Source organism: Alligator sinensis, unplaced genomic scaffold (assembly GCF_000455745.1).
Source record: "Alligator sinensis unplaced genomic scaffold, ASM45574v1 scaffold1273_1, whole genome shotgun sequence".
Taxonomy (NCBI): Eukaryota; Metazoa; Chordata; order Crocodylia; family Alligatoridae; genus Alligator; species Alligator sinensis.
Genome location: NW_005842653.1, coordinates 326,755 through 332,754, shown reverse-complemented (window position 1 = coordinate 332,754; position 6,000 = coordinate 326,755). Strand labels below are relative to the sequence as shown.

The 6,000-nt window shown below is 48.9% G+C and overlaps 1 protein-coding gene across 11 annotated transcripts in view; it reads right to left on the bottom strand.

Moving 5' to 3' along the window:
• The window catches only part of SLMAP (sarcolemma associated protein), a 169,933-nt gene that overhangs the window by 49,836 nt on the left and 114,097 nt on the right, over positions 1 to 6,000 (bottom strand). The window lies entirely within an intron of this gene.

Genomic DNA, 6,000 nt, shown 5'->3' with positions numbered 1-6,000 from the left:
CCTGCACTAGATGATATCACTGCTGTGGACACCCCAAAGATGAACTTATGTAGAGAGAGAGAGGGGAGCACAGGCCAAATGTTTCTCCCCTGTGGTTTTTGAAAAACTCAAGTAAAAGTGCCTTCACTGAACGCTAGAATAAAAGAGGATGTTACTTGAAGCCCTGCACCTTCCAGACAGCGCCGCTCTGGCCCTGGCCAGAGAGGGCCAACTTCCCAGGGGGGCTGCGGCCGCACCCACACAGGTACTGCTCGGCTCCGTCCACCTCCAACAGCTCCTCCACCTCCTCCTTACCCCTGCTGCACTGCTCCAGGCAGCAGCTAGCATGGGGAAGCCATGAGGACACACGCTGGGCAGCAGCCAGGGGCGGGAAGCTGTAAATGGGAGGCTTCTGTCCCAGTGCAAAAGACTTCAGCTCCAACTCCCAGATGTCTTCCACCCACTCAAGGCACCCACAGGTGGCTGCTCATCATACCAGGCAGGTGGCCAAGTGGGTGGAAGGTGGCTGGGAGCTAGACCCCACACAGTAGGGCAGGAGCCACCTCGCTGCAGGTCCCCCCACCCTGCCTGGCTGGGCATTTACTGCCCAGCAGGAGTCCCCATGGCTGTCCATGTTACCTGATGCGTGGAGTGATGCAGCAGAGACAGGAGGAGGAGCTGCTCGGGGCTGGTGGGGAGCTGAGCACCTACCAAGAAGCTGTAGGCACTGGCCAGGGCCAGTGTAGTGCCATCTGGCAGGAGCAGGGAGGGCGTGGGCATGAGACCATGATGGTGTGGGCTGCCCCACATGGGAGCCGGCAGAGCTCAGCCCCATGTGGAGCACCATGGGGACACCTGTGGGCCAAATTCAATCAACTGGTGGGTGCCTGACCATAGGCCAGATCTAATCAGTTGGCGGGCCAGATCTGGTCCACAGGCCATATTTCGCCCACCCCTGGTTTAGACTGCAAGAACTTTGGGATGAATACATCATTCATGCCTTGCTACTCTCCCCTGCCTTCTGCCTGACTTCATATTAACATGGCTAACTACCTCTCTCAAGTTGCAGCCTGCTAACACCTCTGATACTATCAGTAAAAGTCATTTTTTTTGTTCAGAACATGTTCATGAGTTAGCACCTATACAGAAAGGCTGAAGTAACTGCGTCTTCGAGTAGAATATCCTTATTCCAAAATGTCACCAATGTTAACAAACAACAAACCAAAAAAAAATCTCCTAAATCTAAAGAGCAGAAAAGAGCAGAAATATTATGAAATGCACACAAATTCTGAGCTATTTAAATGGCTCTGCATTTCATCATTAATGTGCCCTATACATAATTTAAGAAAATACTATAAATATTTTGAGTAATGCAAAGATATGCAAAAATTAAATTCTTCTTTGAAAATCATAATGAAGTTGGTCGTGTTGTATAAGATATAGCCATGTTTATGAAAACAGAAGAAGAAAAAAGTTTTGAGTGGTGATAGAAGAGGAATTGTATTGCTTTCCTTCTCTTCTGTCTGTGTGCTGTTTTGGGCACTTTTAGTAGCATCATGTGTCCCCTCCAATAACATTATAGTAAAATATTCACAGACCTACCCTATGAAATCATGGGCTCAATGAAGTCAATGAAATATCAATGGATTAGGATTTCACCTTATAATAATATGGTGAAAAGGTTCTGTAGTTAACAGAAATTTGCAAATTAAGGGAAATTAGATGTATTCAGCAGTCATAGCAAGCTACTGTTGCCCAGAATCATTCAGAACACAGTCTCATAAAATTTCACAAAGGGCAAGCATGGAATCTTGAAAGAGAGAAGCTTGTGTTTTTTTTTTAATTCTTGAAAATTAAGGGTCTACTCTGCTTTGTGACTGAATGAAATTCTGGTGCCAAACTAACTCCCTTAGGCTTTTTCAAAATTCCAATCCCATATTACCTTGTGAACTAAATCTCCCTAAGGGCAAGCCACTTCATGATCATTCAACTTCTTTTCAGCCCATTAATAAATGATTGCATAACAGAGAATCATAGAAAATTAGGGTTGGAAGGGACCTCAGAAGGTCATCTAGTCCAGTGTTTCTCAACCCATGGGTCATGACTCAAAAGTGGCTCATAAGAATATATGAAAGGGAAGTGAACAAACTTTAAACATGGATCAACAAAACAGATTCTCTTTTAAAGGAGAAACATGTGGGAAACCATGGCTTTTCTCTTGCAGGCTGTCAAGAGTTATAGCCTGCATGGGGCTGCTTAGTACCCCCCCACACACACAATGCCTGCCCCACACACTGGAGGGCTGGGGTCTGGGGGTGGAGGGGGCAGTAGGTCAGTAGTCAGCGGCACTGGGTCAGGACTGGCCAACAATTACAAGTGGGCCCTGGTACAAAAAAGGTTGAGAACCGCTGATTTAGTCCAATTCCCTGCTCAAAGCAGGACCAGCCCCAACTAGATCATTCCAGCCTCAGTTTTGTCAAGCCAGGCCTTAAAAACCTCCAAGGATGGAAATCCCACCACCTCTCTAGCTAACCCATTCCAGTACTTCACCACCCTCCTAATGAGATCGTTTTTCCTAAGAGCCAACCTAGAGCTCCCTTGCTTGCTCCTTGTTCTGTCATCTGCCACCACTGAGAACAGTCTAGCTCAATCCTCTTTGGAACCCACTTCAGGTAGTTAAAAGCTGGTATTAAATCTCTCTTCTCTTCTGCTGATTAAATAAACCCAGTTGCCTCAGCCTCTTTTCAGAAGTCATGTGCCCCAGCCCGCAAACCATTTTCATTGCTCTCCCCTGGACTCTCTCCAACTTGTCCACATCCCTTCTATAGTAGGGGCACAAAACTGGACACAGTACTCCAGATGTGGCCTCACCAGGTCAGAATAGAGTGGAATAATTACTTCCCTCAATTTCTTGGCAATGCTCCTACTAATGCAGCCCACTATGCTGTTAGCCTTCTTGGCAACAAAGGCGCACCCTGACTCGTATCATCTTATTGTCCATTGTAACCCCCAGGTCCTTTTCCTGCAGTGCTGCTGCTTAGCCAGGCAGTTCCCAGGCTATAGCAGTGCACAGGATTCTTCTGTCCTAAATGCAAGACTTCGCACTTGCCCTTGTTGAACCTCATGGGATTTATTTTGGCCCAATCACTCTGAATCCTAGCCCTAAGCTCCAATATATCTACTACACCCCCCATCTTGGTGTCATCCACAAACCTGCTGAAAGTACAACCGATTCCTTCTTCCAGAGCATTAAAAATATTGAACCAAACCAGCCCCAGAACCAACCCCTGGGGGACTCCACTTGATACTGGCTGTCAGCTAGACATTGAGCCATTTATTACTACTCGTTGAACCCAACAATCCAGTCAGCTGTCTATCTGGCCTGTGCAAAGAGGCAAGTATTCAATTCAGATTTAGCTGATTTGGAGGGACAGTGATTCGAGTCACTGTCCCGATTCAATTTGGCTGAATTGGATTCAAAGATTCAGCACAAATTCAGAGATTCGGCTATAGACTAAACAGGCAGCAGTCCCCACCACATTGGATACAGCTGCCTCCAGCTGCTAAGTCTGTTGTGGTGGGTGGAGGGGGGAGGGTAGGAGCCGATCAACACCCCCACAGCAAGGGAGGAATTAGGGCTGGGACAAGGGCCGGACTGAGCACTGGACGGGCAGCGAAAGGCGCTGGGAGCAGGGGCTCTGCCCTGCTGCCGCTTGTCCAGCTGGAGGAGGTGGGGGCAGGCATGGGCACCAGATGCAGGCACAGCAGCACTGGGAGTGGGGGCTATGCCTTGCTGCCCCTTGCCCACCAGGGCTGGGGAGAGGGTGCGATGCAGGCGCGGCTTGCTCTGGGTGGAAGGCACTGGGAGTGGGGGCTATGCCTTCCCACTGCTGGCCCAGCTGGGGCAGGGAGGCACAAGATGGTGCCACTGCGCTGCCTCAGACAAGCGGCATGCAGTGGTAGAAGCCACTCCAGCCTCCCTGCACCTCCTGGACAAGCCACAGCTTCACCCCACCACAGCCCAGCTGGGCAAGCAGCAACAGGGCATGGGGGTGGGCATGCGCCCCCGGATTGGGGAGGGGCTGGTGGCAGGGGCTATGGGGAATTTTAGGGTGGCTGCAGCCCCCCCGTAGCCCTTGCTCTGCGGGGCAGGCGGAGCCAGGGCTGCAGCTGGGGCTAGCTGCCTGGAGCACAGCCCTGGCTCCACCCACCAAGGGGAGCACAGCCTGGCAGCCAGCAGCTGGGGCTAGCCTCCCAGAGCGCAGCCTGGCCTGGCCTGCCCTGTGCAGATCCGGAGGCACACGCCCACTCCCATGCCCTCCCAGACCAGTGGTGCACTGTGACCCAGAGTGGAAGGAGTCCCCCTCCCCAAGTCCCACATCCCTCCGCCCCGGCTAGGCAACTTGTCCCAGCCCCAGCCCCAATCCCTCCCTCGCTGTGGGGGCGTTGATCTGGCCCCCACACTCCTACCCTCCCCCCACTCCACCCACCACAACAGACTTACCAGCTGGAGGCAGCTGTATCCAGCATGGTTGAGGACTGCTGCCTGTTTAGTCTATGGCCAAATCTCCGAATTGGTGCCAAATCTCTCAGAATCAATTTGGAGGCTTTCAATTTGATTTGGACCTTTTAATGGGTCTCCTGATTCAATCTAGATTCTGAGATTCAGCTGCCAAATTGAGCCGAATCTCCTGAGAATTGAATCGACTAGCAAAGCTTCACACGGCCCTACTTTCTATCCACCTTACAGTCCATTCATCCAACCCATACTTCCTCAGCTTTCTTACAAGAACGCTGTGGGAGACAGTATTAAAAGCCTTGCTAAAAGTCAAGGTATATTATGTGTACTGTTTTCCATGCATCCACAGAAACAGTTCTCATAATAGAAGGCAATCAGGTTGGTCAGGCATGACTTGCCCTTGGTGAATCCATGCTCACTGTTCCTAATCACCACCTTCTCCTCCAAATGCGTAGAAATAGATTCTTTGAATATCTGCTCCATGATTTTTCTGGGGACTGAGGTGACATTGACTGGTCAGTAGTTCCCCCTGGATCCTTTTTCCCTTTCTTAAACATGGGCACAATATTTGCCCTTTTCCAATCGTCCGGAACCTCCCATGATAGCCACGAGTTTTCAGAGATACTGGTCAGCAGCTCTGCAATCACATCAGCCAACTCCCCCAGCACACACAGATGTGTTACATCCAGCCCCACAGATTTGTACACGTTCGTCTTGACAAATAGAGAACATCCTGGCAACTGGAGTACCTTCTTACATGGAAAAACATCACCAAGTATTTATGCATTTATCACAATTAGTAGGTTGTCCTTTTTAACAGTTAACTGCGTCATTTTCTTATGCTCTTCATTTCATTTTCTATCAGCTTTCCTTTCTTTCCCCATCTCTTACTTTGAAACAAGGGGTGCCTGTTCTCTTAATGAGAACATGCTTCCTTCCTTCTTCTCTCCACCCTTATCCACTGGGGCACCCTTTTAAGACGTTCTACAGGGATGCCTCGCTCTTATTCCCTGGTTATTTCTCGCTTGCTTGTCTGGCAGCTCCTGTCTTAAGAGCTCCTTTATGTCTATTATGAAGTATTAGAACCAAGTAAACATCACTAGGCTGGTGGCTCCTTATTTCCAAGGATTTTTTACAGTTCTCCAATGTCCCTCTTTGCAATAAAAAAATCCGGACAATTCAAAGAATTTCTGGAATCTAGAAGGAAAGTATCATATCACCAGTTCTGAGGACTAGTCATAGTCCTAGGCTGGGACTGTCAACTCCAAGTTTTATTATGAGTCCCATAATATTCAGCTGCATTTGTAAACCCCTGTAAATATGATGAGGGGCTGAGCTTTTTCTTTTTAATTAAGTAGTTTTCTAACCTTCATGGCTTCTGAAAGGGCTTTAAAACATGACTCAGGTGTTGTATGTGTATTCAAAATCCGGAAGGTAAACAAAAGGAACCTATTTTTAATTTCATGGTTGTTTAGGGCCTAGCTGAATGCTCAGGTTGGCAA